This window comes from Anomalospiza imberbis, chromosome 4 (assembly GCF_031753505.1).
Source record: "Anomalospiza imberbis isolate Cuckoo-Finch-1a 21T00152 chromosome 4, ASM3175350v1, whole genome shotgun sequence".
Classification (NCBI taxonomy): Eukaryota; Metazoa; Chordata; class Aves; order Passeriformes; family Viduidae; genus Anomalospiza; species Anomalospiza imberbis.
Window position 1 is genome coordinate 30,351,697 of NC_089684.1, and position 14,753 is coordinate 30,366,449.

The window sequence follows — 14,753 nt, forward strand, 5'->3', positions numbered from 1 at the left end:
CGACATGGGACATGTTCCTCCTGACCTCCCAAATCCTATGCAGGGAAGGTTGTGCTGGGCCAGCTGCTGAAGCCAGCAGAGCCTGACAGGAACATCCCACAGGTTGGTTTCAGGCAGTCCAAGGAGGTAAATTAAAAGACCAGGAGACGAGGCTGTAGTGGTGGCTGAAGGGTCCTGCTCTGTGTTTGCCATGAAGGTGTTGTAGGGCTCGGTTTGTGGATTAGTTTCTGAAGGGCTGTGAGGAGGATTTCCCTCAGGGAATCCCACAGGATTTCATGCCCTGTGGTTGTGCAAGGGGATCTCTGCCACAGCCTTGTACTTCTCATTGGAGGCTTTTCCCACTTTTTGTTTTCCAAGCTGTTCCTTGGAAGAATGGTTTTGGCATCTCTGTGCACTATTGGGATACAATTTGTGATTCAGGTCTGTTCTGCAGCAGGCATTGCCCCCAGGATGTTTGCTAATAATGGATGTGGTTTCCTCATGCACTGTGTAAATTGTAGAGGATGCTAACACTGGAAATGCTGCAGTTCCAGGTGCTGTGCATAGAAATGCACTCTTGGATTGTGGTTGGTGCAGGGCTGGGGCAAAGCAGGGAGGGTTCATTTTGGGGGTGGGATGGAAATGGGGTTGAACATGCCAACAGGGAGAGCATCCAAAAGCCAGGCAGGATGTGGGGCCATAGCAAGTATTGGCTGCCCTGCTTGGCTTTCTGCCCAGGGCAGTGGCCCCCCAGGCTAACACAGCCAAAAACATTTTTCCATTAGTACTTTGTTGTAGTTTCTTTAATTATCAATTCTTTATTGCCCTAACCTAATTTTGCAATCCTGTTTAATTTATTTTAAGATTTTTTTATTGATTATAGACGAGCTTGCGTTCTGCTTTTGGCTTGGCTTATCCTTTTCAAAAACAAATGTCATTTTTGGCAAAACACCTGAATTAAAGTCGATTGCACTTTCTCAGCCCTGTGCTGCTCTCCAAACACTAAAATAGCCCTTTGGCAGCCTGTGGTTTCCTTACATTAATTGCAGTTTCAGCAACCCCTGTCACAAAAAACCAACATTGTTCCTTAGCTATCATCAACCTTTCTGGATGTGTTTCCATAACCTTTGTGTTCCTGAAACTTGTGCAGTGCATGCTGCAGGAGCAGTGTGCGCTCACTGCTGCTTGGTCGTGTCTTTTGTCAAGGTGTGGGGTTCACGCTGGGTTTTCCTCCTCTCCTGCTCAGTATTGCTGAGGTTTTTTTGGGGTTTTTTTTGGCCCTTCATGTTGCAGCATTAAGGCCATGTTTTACACTGTCACACGCATCCGCAAAACTTGTAGATTGTGTAGTGAAATCTTGATTTTACTTCTGGCCAGTTGCATAAGAAGAAATACTTGTAAATGGAAAAAATAGTTCAGTTTTTTTTTTTTTTTCCCAGTTTCCAAGTAATAAAATGCATCTGTTTTTCACTTGTTCCATGTGGGGTTTTCCCAGATGCCTGCTGTACCTTTTCACTTGGAAACTATAGCCGTGGTAAATTCAAGTTTTTGTTTAAATTTTCATTTGAAAGAATCAGAAAACCCTGTCAGCTTAACAACTGTAAAGGAGTAATTACTTAGACAATGTAGTGGCTTGGGACAAGTTGGAATCTTTTGGACCAGAGAGGTTGTGGGCAAAAGGTAGCTGGGCTCCAGCCCAGGACATGGCAGGCAGGTCAGAACTTGAGGGGCATTAGGGGTGTAAATCTTGCAGTCAATGCACAAAATCTTTTCTAAGATTTTTGTCCCCCACAGCTGGCAGATATGAGCCTTTTACTTTGATTATATTCAGTGCTAAGTGGAATAGTAAACTGAGTGAAGGTGGTAGATTAGAATAAACAGTCTGGCTGAGGTATAAGGGGAAGAGAAATCTGCAGATCACGGGCACAGCATTTATTTTAGCACCCTAAACCTGTCTCTTGACAGCCAGCGGGTTTTCTGTGATGATTATTAAACAAGAGACAAACGATTCATTGTTTTTCTGCAGCCAGTGGAGGAGAAGAATTACTCCAGACAGAGGCATTACTTCCCCCTGCCGTTATTTTGTGTAAGGGCAAGAGTTGCCCTGGAAAACAGAAAATCCCACACTGCAATTTGGTAGCTGACACAGCACACTTCAGACAGGGTCCTGGTGCATCTCTGTTCCTCTCCAGTGATTCCTTGTCACTGTTTGAGTGGGACAGACCATGCACCACAAGAGTGCAATGACTGATGGCAACTGTAAAATGGCAAACTTGTTTGCAAGAATATTGGTAAAGAAATAAATGCGGAATTTTTTTAAAAAAATATTTTTTAAGTGCTCCAAGGGCAAATTAATTCTCCTAATAAATCCAGCAGTAAGCATGAGAAAATGGGACACAAGAGCTTATATCCTTTAAAACACAAATGTACATTTAAAGCTGAGGAAGTAGAAAATTCCATAATAAAACTAAAAAAATGTGAAATGAAATTAAATCTTTGCTTTTTCTTGCAGTGACAGTAGAAGTTCAGGTTTGGGAAACTGGGTTAGGTGGAAGGAGGCTGAGCAGTAGCTCTTGTGTCTTGGATGAGGGAGGTAGCAAAACATGCTGTTACTGTTGTGATTGAAAACTCTCCTAAACAGGAACTTAATAAGGGATTCCCTCTTTTCACAGAAAATTTTAGGCTATAGAGTTGCAGCATAGCAATCAAATGTGAAAGAAGATTGCACAGCTGACAGGTAGTCAGAGCAACAGAGCTGCAAAAATCTGCTCTCATGAAAAAATCATCTGGTGATTATTTTTCATCATTGAGGTGAACAAATCATCTCCTTGATTGGTTCACCAAATCAGGAATTCTTGGAATTGATGGTTTGTACCTTATCAGTGATGTGTTGTTTTGATTTTTTTTTTAAGATTAATTGTGTCTCTTTGACTGAGATGATTTAGTACCACATTCATTCACCATCTGATGGGCAGAAGCCTTTTCTTACATGAGTTCTTTCAGGAATCAGCTGTACTTCAAAAGAAATGTAAAGAATCTGTGAATCATAGAGATGAGTTGGGCTGCTAAAGCACTCCAATGTCAATTTGCTTTTCTCATCCCATTAACTAATAATTTACATGTGAAATTCTTGTTGCAGAGGCCCGGCTCCAGGAGTTCTCCTGTGTAGACTGGTAAAGAGCCTCCCTGAGTTCCCATCACTGCTCAAAGTGCGCAAGTCACAGAACTGAATTTCTTGCCACCTTTTTTCATTTAATGCCTGAGCCAGAGCCTTTGGACAAAGCAACTGCACGGTCTGGCCTGGGTACCTGAGGGCTCCCTGAATGGCTCCTTCTCAGCTGCTGGGCAGGGAACAAGGGTTTGGTGATATTCCTTGTCAGAAAGCCTGTCTGTGCAAGGAAATTCTCTGCTTCTCTGAAAGGGAGAGAAAGGGCAGGCACTGATGTCTCCTCTCCCTTCCATCCCTTGTAGATGAACAGGAACAGCTTCAAATCCCAATTCTTACTACTGCCTCTGCAAGCTGATAGTCCTCTCAGAAGAAGTCCTCTCTCCGGGGAAATTGCAGGTAAGGCTGGAGCTGCTGGGAGAAGCTGAGCTGAGGAGAGCCTTGTCTGCACAGGGGTGTGAGGTGAGAGCTGCTGGGACAGGGAGCTCACCCTGGGTGAGGTGACTCCAGACTCAGCTGGTCCTACAGTTGAGCTCTCACAGCCAGTGACTCCAGGGGAAGATGGTAAAGCCTCCATGGAAAAACCCAAATTGCAGAAGTGAAGCCAAAGCTGTTGATTTAATATTATTATTGTCAGTTTTAATAATCCAGTGTCTTCTGTGACTGTACATTGAGATCTTTCTTCAAATAATTTAATGTATGCAAAGACATCAAGTTCTGCCCATAATAATTTCAATGTTAGTGACAGCAATATTGAAAGGAAGGGAAGCTCATAAAAGAGAGTACCTAAGTTTTAACTTTTCCAAGCAATTTCCATGTTCCATTAGAGCAGTTGTTTGCCTGGGGCTTGATGAAGAAAGGCAGAAAGAAGAAGAATCAAGTAAGTCCAACAAAGGGATACAGAAATCAGTTTGGGTAAATACAGAACTGAAAAAAAAAAAAGCTGGGAGAGTCTTTGGAAGAGAAGCTGCTGGAGTTTCCCATGTCTGTTTTCCTGAGGTCTGCACCTTAGGGTTCAGAATTTTAGTAAATACCAGCCCCATGGATTAAGAGACATTGTTGGTTCACCTAGGGTTAGGAGCAGGTGTGGACAGTTTCTTGTACTACCAGGTGTCCACTTCCTCAGCTTTAGGGAATCTCCGGATCAATCCGTGCTCAAGTGTGTGAAACAGAACTTGGCTCACCTGGGTACAGTGCAGGTGGATTATCAGCAGCAGCTCGTGGTCAGGAGGGGAGCACTGTCTCTCCTAGGAGGGCTGAGTTTGTTTCATCCTCCAGGCGCCATCAGAGGTTTATTTAAGGTATTTCTGCAAATGCTCTGCTGTGCAGTGCTAATCTTTCCTCTTTTTTTTCTGAGATGCAGTCTTGAGCATTTCAATGGGACTTGATGCTGTGATCATTATTTCTTTTAAAAGCTTAGGAACTACAGAAATTGTCATCTGCCATCTTTAAGCAAACAAACCATTTCAGTTCAGGTCCAACAAATGCCAGCTCTTACAGATAAGAAGCAGTGTGGTAGGGCAAAGGCTCAGCTGCCCTTCTGATTAGATTTTGCTTAGCTTAACAGGGAGAGGAAGGTTTTAATCGAAGTCATCCTCACTAATGGTCTCAGGCTACTGTATAGAGGTTCCTCAGTTCTGCACTGTGCTTTGCTAAAATATCATAAATTTCTAGAGAGGAATGAAATGTTCTCTCTGCAGATGCCAGGATGTTTTTTCCCGGTTCTCAGCCACATTTCACTGGGAGACATAAGCCCCTAAGCAGTTGATAACAAGCTGTTTTCTTCTCACATCAACTCACCTGTCCCTGCAAATGTCATGATCCTACAAAAAAAGCTAGAGGCCTCTTTAAAAGAAATATTTTCTCTTGGCTTTAAGTTCAGGTTGGTTTGCATAAGAAATTACTCCAAGGCCCTGACTGAACCTAAGGGGCTCCTGTTGGTCAAAAAGGAGTTACATAAATCAAGATTCTGTCTACTCCCATGCTGATTTTCTTCCTCCTCTTCTTGCCTCTGCAAAACATGTGTTCTCCAGTTTATCTAAAGGAGAAAAAATTGCATTTTCATTCAGTTGTACAGACCAACAAGGCAGTGCTCTGCATCTTCCCCTGACCACCGGGAAAGAAGAAAGATTTCTGGCTCCCCATTAGGAACACCCAGAGTCGTGATGTTCCCAGTGGTTCATACAGCAGTGTACAGGGCAGGGTTCCATTTGTTGCTTTTCTGGCACACACTCGTCCTCTGTTGGCTGGCTCAGCAGTATTTAGCAATTGTTCCTTGCTTACATGGAATTAGTTCTTGGATTAGAATTCAGTCTCTCTGTGCAGTTAATTTGTTGAACTATGTGGTAAAAGAAATATTATTTTGCCCTTAATCATTGTTAAAAGAAACACAACCATGACCAAACTCTCTTGGATATACGTACATTTTTTAATATAATGTACAACAAAAGGCATTGTATTAAAAATTTCTATTGAGTGTCAATGGTTTTAGTTACAACCTATAAAATTAAACTTAATGACTCCCATAATGTTTCACTTACAAGTGTCTCTGTCTATTACAAATGCTGAACTGGGAGCTGCCAAAGGAGTATTGCACTGACTGTCATAATAATAATAATAAAAAGGTTCATTGCAATCATGCCACATAATCCTCCATAACTTGCTGTTTCCAAGTTTGTGATCCTTTGATGCTTATTTGGCTACAAAAAAAAAGCCTTGTCTCCAGATAATGAAGGAAAGGAAGGTTGTCCTGGACCATTTGAAGTCTGAGAATATTTGATTCTTTCATTGTTTACAGCTAGACTTGAGAAGGATCAAAAAGATTTCTGCAGGACTAGCTTAGTGTAAAGACTTCTTTCTGACTTGTAGCACAGGCAGTGACCATAAAGGAGGTATTATCTTTAGGAATCAATTACACAGTGATTAAAGCAAACTACAGATTGTTTCATAGAAGAGGGACAGGGAGTGGAGGGCTTTTTCAATATGGAAAAAACTTATGTATGTACAAGCCAGAAAGCTTGATTTCATCTAAAAACAAAGTTCTCTCTTTAATAAAAACTTTAGTTTATTCTTACTCCTTTACACCTATTCTGAAAATCAGCAGACACACAGATTGCCATTAATGACTGCACCTGATTTCCTTCAGGAAGCTGTACCTAATTATCCAAACAGAGCACTAAGACACAACAGAGTAAAACAGATTAAAAATGTTTTCAGTTTAGATTTCCATTTGAATTAACTCCATTGGAATGACATTTCCCTGCTCTTAGGATCTGAAGTGTTTTATTGTATAGAAATGGAGAAGAATTCCCCTAAAGAGTCTTCTAACAATCCTTACTATATTTTGTTATTTTCAAAGGCACATCAACACAAAGCAGCAGGACATACAGGCAGCTAAGCCCAGAATGTCCATTGATAAGAAAAGGGTATGTGGATCCCACATGGAAGAACACAAGAGGGAGTGGCAGACTAGGAATGGTGAGTCCTGTTTCTGATGGATGAGTATCTACTCAGATGAACTAAAGCCAAGACTAGAACAAGGACAAGGTTAAGGCACTTGATAGATAATTAACCTGTTTTAAAGGAATTCAGACCTATTTTGGGACGAATTTAGTGAGAGAAGCTTATATTTCCTGATCAGACCCCAGGATCAAAGGTGTATTATACCTATGTCAGTGGCCTTGGGAAAGAGATAAGCAAGATGTCAGCAGAGTTGGGGTTACACCAAGACCAAGAGAACCTGTCTCTTCTGCCCCAGGGAAGGGGGCAGTGCTCTTGCTGAGATAAGGATAAACTTGGTAAGGAGATGCACATACGGGGTCTTGTTGTGAGCACAAGTTTCTTTTGGTAAGGAAATTCATCTTCATTCCCAATTCAAAGTGGGCTTTCCAATGGCAAAAGCATTTGAAGAATTAAGATCAGAGAGGAGAGGAATCAGAGATCAAATCTGAGACTAGGACCAGGGTCAGTGTGAAGGTGATAGAAAGGATTTCCAAATGAGCATAAGCAGCCACCTGAAATGTGGTTTAATACACGGAGGACCGAGACCACCACTTCTAAGTTTAGGGAAGAGAGAATCTCCATCTAAACCAGTGAATAATCTACCAGTGCACTCTGTCCATTCCTGATGGACACAGATGTTTAAGGTCTTACACTACAATGCCTACCAAAACCAACAAGAACATGGAAACATGAAAGGTAATCTCTTGAGCTCTGTTATATATTAAAAAAAGCTATTAAAAAAGTGTCTTTATCATGATAACTGCTACCAAAAATCCTGTGTATTAACAGAATATGAAGTGCTACCTAGAAAGCCTTCACTGTATTTTTCCATGGCTCATTTGATAGGTCTCGAAACACTCTGACTGGGAAAAGGGTAGAAAAGTCACGATTGGACAAATTGTTTCTAAAAAACCCCAAAACCCCCCTGATTTATGACAGATTCTGCTTGATTCTATTTACAGAGGATCCTGCTGCTAAGGGAAATTGATATTGGCACTGACACCTTCACAAAATGCTACCAAGGGTGAAAGTGACCCATCAACAGCTATAGGAAGGTGTAAGTAGCACTGGCTGCTATGTTGATATGTAAATGTGTGTATTCCTGTATCACCGTGATGCAAAATGTTTGAAGGAAAAATTGTTATTGCTACTGAGAATATCCTTCTCAACCTCTTTACACAAGTAATAAAAACACTGCAAAAGCTATGCTGACCCACTTCCTGGAAATGCCAATTTCTGTTTGTTGGTAGAGGTAGGCAAGAGAGCTTCTGACAAATATCTAAGTACAACATGTTCAGCAGAGACTTTCACCAGCCTCTGACTTGCAGGCTGAGAAGTACAAATCTTGTGACATGTCTAGGGAGGGGGAAATCAACCACCACCTGATAAGCCACAGAACAAGAGGTTTATTCCTATTTTGGTTTCTTTGGTTACTGGTTTATTTTGTTTTAGTATGAGAGTTACTACTTTTGTAACAGTAATGTTTGCTTAATGAACTAATTTGCTTCTTAGCTGCACATTTTTCTCTAATAAAGACATTTATGTTCTTGAATTTTTATTTCCTCTTCTAAACACTGACATTTCCCTTTAAACATGAGGTTATATGCCAAGATATTTACCTTCAGCTGTTTTGCAGACATTTGATGTTTAGCAGAACAACTTCTTTCAGCTAGAACAAATAAGGCATATCCATTTTACCTGGGCTTGTGTTGTTACAATCTGTGTCATTCTTCACCTGTATCAAAGTGCTCCTCCAAAAAATTTGCATCTGGCAGCTATTTTTTCCATACATCAGTTGTGTTAAACATAGGTTGAAGTCCATGACTGAAGCTACAAGATAGTGACTTATGCCACATTTCACAAAAATGTTTCAGATACTGCCATGGATAAAGACAATACTCACACTGTATTCCTCCTGAAAGGGAAAAAAAAATTTTTACACATGATACCTAAGCATGTGAGGCAGATGCCTGTATATTAACTTTCCAAAACACAGAAGCCACTAATGGGACACCCAGCCTTTCCAAAACCCAGGCTGCATAAACCCTTCTGGGTTAACAGGAATTGACAGTAATTCTGGCAGCCAACACTGCCCTCCAGTGTGGATTGTGTTAACTTCCTTCTGCAATGGTTTCCTTCTTCAGGGTTAATAAATTGATTCAGTGTGCATTGCTGAATGTGTCATCCCATGACTTCATTTAACTTAAGATAAATGTTGATTTTATTTTAAGAAAATAATTTTAAAATCTTATGTTTATCAGCTGTTACTCTCTATGTACTACTGCAAAAATAAAAAGGAATGTGAAAATACATTATTATTTGATCTATAATTTATATTTGCTTTGTTGTATTTAGTATTTTTCAAAAGTGCTACAGAACCACCGGATCACCTTCACAGATGATGTGTAACACATTGTAGATTTGCTTTCTGCAGGTATAACAGACATAATGGAAGTCAATATTATTTCACTATTCTCCCTGCAGATTTCTGATAGTCCATGTGGTATATATAAATATATAAAAACAGGATCTACATTTCAAATCAAAAATTCCCACCAACACCCTCAAAGCATAAGGAACTGTTAATCTCTACAACTCACAGGCAACACACTGCTTGTATATACACAAACACCTCAATGTCATTTAGAAACAACTGCTGTTACAGGCATAGCTGATTTTAATTTATCACTGAATTATCTTTTTTGTATCATTCATCTGAGTTTCAATCCCAAATTGCATTAAAAGAGAGCTTCAATGCTCACACAGAGGATGCTCAATACTCCCAAAAACCAAGTTGCAGAAAGGTTTATTTAACCCCATATTCTCTGTATGTTTATTAACATATTGAACCAGCACTGGAGTTTGCACTTCACAGGAAAAAGAAGGGTTGGGGGGCTAGGGGATGTGTGTGTGTGTCTGTGTTTTGCACTGTAGAGAATAATTTCTGGTCCAAAATCTATATGTACAATTCCTTCTCAAAACTGTCCACCTCAGGGACTGCTTTTTGCAGAATTTGGGCAAACACTTCACTACACTGTTCTGTGAAAACTGTGTCACATGGAGTGTTTTTTAATATAAAAAAGCATATATTGTCCTAAATTAAGACACTACCCAGAATTATTCAAAGAAATGGTTAGGTCAAGGTTCTGTAATTCTTCACCAAAACATACTAGAGAAGATGGCTGGACCTTCATTCATTGACCTTCCAATCTAGAGGACAAGCAGGTAGGCTGAGATTGCACCTTTGATTGCCCTGAGAACAATGAATGATCCCCTTGGTTCCAAGCACTACAACAAGCTGGTTTGTGGTACTGTACTTGCCCCTACAAGCAGCCATGGTCTCAAACAGCCTCCTCTGCTGCATGAAGTGGTGCAAACCCCTCAGCTCTAGTGCCCACTGCCACGCTGGTTTGTATCTCATCTGATCTGTGAGTAAATAAATTCCGATGGTTGGCTTCTCCCCAGACCCCTGCTGGCACCAGCAGTTGTTCCCAGTCTTTCTCTTGCAGCAGTAGGGGAGGTTTTGTGCCAGCCAACTGTGACTGCCAGTGTCAAGGGTAGAGTCAGCTCCACAGCCTCTTGTCTTTGTCACCAGCTCCCACAGCTGGCTGGCATCCATTTATTCTATTCTTTCATTTTACAATCAGCTTGAGAGTTTCTGCTGCACAAATGTTGCTTCCCCCTGTGACCCCAGCAACCTTGACTTGAAATGATCTGTGCTGTTTAGTCCTGAGGTAGCTTGGCTGTGCCCTAGGCACTGATTCAGTTTCTGTCCCCTTGCACCACCCTTGTGTAGGGACACAGAGTTGTCAGATGCCATCAAGGGACAGGACACATTTCCTTTTTTCAATTCTGCACAGACACAGCCCCAGAACTGTGCCCTGGGGTACCCCCCTGGCTTCCAACTGGACCCGGAGCTGCTGATCCCAACCTCCCGAGGCTGGTGCCTCAGCTGGTTCTCAACCCCCTTTCTCAGTCTGTATTTCATCAGCTCATCCATGAGGATGGTTTGGGAGACAGAGGCAAAGAGCCTTGCTACGGTTGAGGTAAACAACATCCACTGCTCTGCTGTTCTCCACCAAGCCAGACATTACACTGGAAAAGGCTGATGGGTTGGTGAAGGTTGTCTTGTCATAAAGCAGCGCTGGCTGCCAGTCCTCAGGAATCTACCCCATCACCATGACCACTCAAAGATCACTGAGCACTGGCCCCTAGACACCCTTCACACAATATTAGGAGCCTTCCTCTTCTGGATTTATTGGCTGTGGGCTCCCATTCCTCATTTTTAAGGAGGCTATAATAGCAGTGTAGAAAGCAATCCCCATTTTAAATTTTTCACCAATAAACCTTTTCACTGGAGCACCAACAGAATAAAGTCTAATTTACAGATTACTAGTCCCAAGGTGGTAATGACAAGCCAGGGAAGAGCATAAGGCAATCACATTTATATCACTCCATCAGGGAGAGGCAAAAGCTGAGTGTCTGCTTCAACAGAGACCATGACACACAAACATGTTGCCATTGTTTTCCATTCACCCTAAGAAAAAGACCTGAAGGAAAAAATGCTGGTTTTGTTCTTCACCATTCTCCAGAGACATTTTCTGACTTGAAATCTGAGATCAGTTCTCTGATCAGTATCTTCCAACATCATCTCACTGCTCCAAGTCATTCCAGTGGACAGCTAGAAACTTCTCAAAAATGAGTTCAGGGATGTTCAGGAGTGAGGGTAAAAGTACAGGACAACCTTGTAAGAATTTTAGTGAAATTCTTATAATTATACTATTTATACTATTATATAGCTTTGTATCTCTTGCACAAATGAGCAAAAAAAAAAAATTAATTCATAAGCCTTCTGACCCTCTGTTTTTCCCCAGAAAATTCTAAATTTCCAAGCTGATAAATCACTTCTTCCTTCAGTTCTTTTTAAATAAAAATGCTGAAGTCCTATTACACTTTTCTAGGCCTCAGGCTACATTAAAAAAAAAAGCCTGGGAGACCAACAACCCTGCAGTGAGCCTCTGGGGAGGCGGTTTATGGCAAAATTAGGAGAAACATTGTACTACAGATCCAGTTGGAGAGCCCTGAAGTGGGCTGTTATTCTCTTTGAAATATTTTTTTCTTTCCTCCCACTCCCACTTTAGTCCATCTTTACATAATCTCTTTTATTTTGTTCCAAATCTCTTTTATTTTGTTCAAGTGAAGCAGCAGCAAGAAATACCCCCCGCTCTATATATTTTTTTTTTTTTTAATTGAGAAGAACTGCTGGTACTCAGCCTCTGGTGGGAAAAAGCATTGGCAGAGGCAGAGTCCTGGCTCCCTTCTCTTACATTATTCACTCTGGTGCAGTTAGAAGCCAATGCACACTAATTGCTGTGATCCCCCATTTGGCTTTTAACTTAAATAGCCATCTGTAGGAGAATCTCAGCTGCTTTCAGCAGCCAGAAGCACTTGAAAACAGCAGCCCCTAACATTGTTTAATTTTTACTTTGAGGTCATGAAAAAGACCACTAACTGTTTCAATGAAACTCTATAGGATGGGCTTTGGCTGGATGATTTGTTTCTGCTTTAGGATTTAATTTGAACAATATGGACTTCTCCCCATTAGCATAAAATAAATCAGCACTTTGCACTAGTTTCCCACACATCACTTTCCACAGGCTGCCAGCATTAGGGATCATGTGGACAGATGACAAGCACTCAAACTACTTACATCTATTACAGTCCACTGGTCACATCAGCTCCTGGTTGTGATTATTCTTTACCTTGTATATCACTGTTACTTGCTTCCCACAGTCACCAGGTTTACTATACACGTGTCTTGTAATTCAGCCACACAGCATATTTAGACAGTCATAAATTCAAATCAGGTAGCAAGGGTTTGAATAATAGAAGACATTTTTTCCTCAGTAAGGCAGTTATTTGAAATACATCACAGCTATAGTTGTAGGATTTCAAGGAGATCAAGTACCAGAACTCATATTTTCCTTCTCCAGCTTTCCATATTCCTGTTAGCACATAAAATTCTGCTTTATATAGAAATTATTTTGTTCCATGAGTCTAACTGAGATAAGTTTGAGATTTACTGAGCTAGAGTCCAAGTAGGGCACTTCATCTTCAAAATCACATGGGATGAAACAAATTATCCTAATGAAGTTAATGAAGAGAAGCCATTGAGCTAGCTGGAAAGAACAAGGTATTTTTTCCATGAAAGATTTACAGGTTTCTCCACCACTCCACCTTGCTATTCCACCACTCCTTTCTTGCTGCTCTGTGCCACAGGGGACATCACCACACTGCTGCCCCATCTGAAGCTGATGGGCAGCCGAAGCTGCCCCATCCCTTTTCCTGGCAGCCCTCCAGGCTCTGTGGTGCCCTCACCCCTTCCCCACAGCCATGCCCTGCTGTGAGCTTTCTGTGTTTGCCCACACAACACCCCCTCACTCTCAGCAGGACCAGCAGCCTCCAATTCTACACCAAAAGAGACAACAGAGAAAAGGGATTCCCACTGAAGCAGCAGTGATGGACCCAATAAAATCCCTGCAGCCAGTGCCACACTGCTTGGTGCATTTCCTCCTGTGCTAAGCAAAGCTAAGTGGGCATACTTGAGTGTTAGTTGTTGCAACTATGAGTTCTGAGGACCAAGAAACTACTTAAAATTAACCCATTCACTGGATTTTTTTGTGAGGCAGGTATGTCCTAAACTATCGATGAGTTAAGACATAGGATTCAAAGGCTTGGGGAGATTTACAAGGAAAATAAAAAGGAAGTTAAAACTAATCAGAAACTAGGGCAGAGGCAGGAAAAGCATAGGATTCCTGGCTCTGGGTCCAGCAGACAGGGTTGGTGATCTGGGTGTGTCTGTTGTGGAGAGTTTCTACAAACAGTTTTGCAAAATACAGCAGAAGTCCCAAATATTTATAAAACATTTAGAAACATTCAGCTTTATGCACCAAATGAAAATATGTATCCTACCCATGGTCAGGGGTTTTACCTACACATTTCTATGATCATCTCTTCAGATCCAGCTATCTCCAGCCCAAATCAACCTGTAGTGCTTCTTGTCCAGACCAGTCTGTACCTTGTTAACTCAGATGCCAGTTTTAACAGTGAAAGAAAAATTGGACTTGCTGAGGAAAGAAGTCAAATATGTATCTAAATACCACAACAAAACAAACTGCAGACGTGTCTCTGAAAACTATGTCAGACCAGAGATGCATATTTTTTGCTGAACACTTCATGTTTCAATTGGCAGCTCTAAGCTAAATTGCTCTGCCTAACCCCAATAATATGTGTTGTTACACATATACAGAAGCATCAAAATTTCATGCAGAAACCTTTTTTGAAAATGAGGGGATGTTTTTCTTAAGTCTCTACACCAATAGACTAAACATTTCTAGATTTTTTTAAAATATATGAAAGTCAGATGTTGTCCACCTGTTAATCACTGAGGTCAGATAGAAAAAAACCCACATTGCTCCATGCTCCCATCTGAATTTTTGGTGTATGTATAAAAACTTCATTTTGTACAGCAGTTCAGATTGAACCAAACATTGAAAAAAGTGGCTTCATATTTTGTATTAACAAAAGATCATTTTCCTTGTTTTGCTGGACAACTCCAGCACAGCTGCAAGCAGCCTCCTTGGATGCAAATTCTTCCCTTCTTGCATTCACCTCAGATTCCAGTGCTACAACAGCTCAAAGATGGGCTTTTAACTTTGGTAGGTGTTCAATAAGCATGTGCATTTATTTGTATTTGCAGAGTAGATTACAGCTGGGGGAAAAAAAAAAGAAGTAATTTTTTTTGTTTTATGGGAGGAAATTAAAAAGACCAGTGCCATAGACAAGGATTTCATTAAGATGAAGAAATTCCAGTTCTCCAAAGGGAAAGAATTAAGCTTTGCTTGAAGATCTTTCATTAAATTATTTGTGTGGTCTTTATCATTTCAAACTCTTAAATGTGTGATAGTTGCAGAATTGCATGATATTTTTAACTTGTCTCAGAATTTGAGTTTGAGTTTTTCTTTAGCTTGTTTGAGGCCTGGATTCCATTCCAACCAAGTAAAGACAATGTTTGATCAAAAAGCTGTTGCAGCAGTCTGTAATCTTC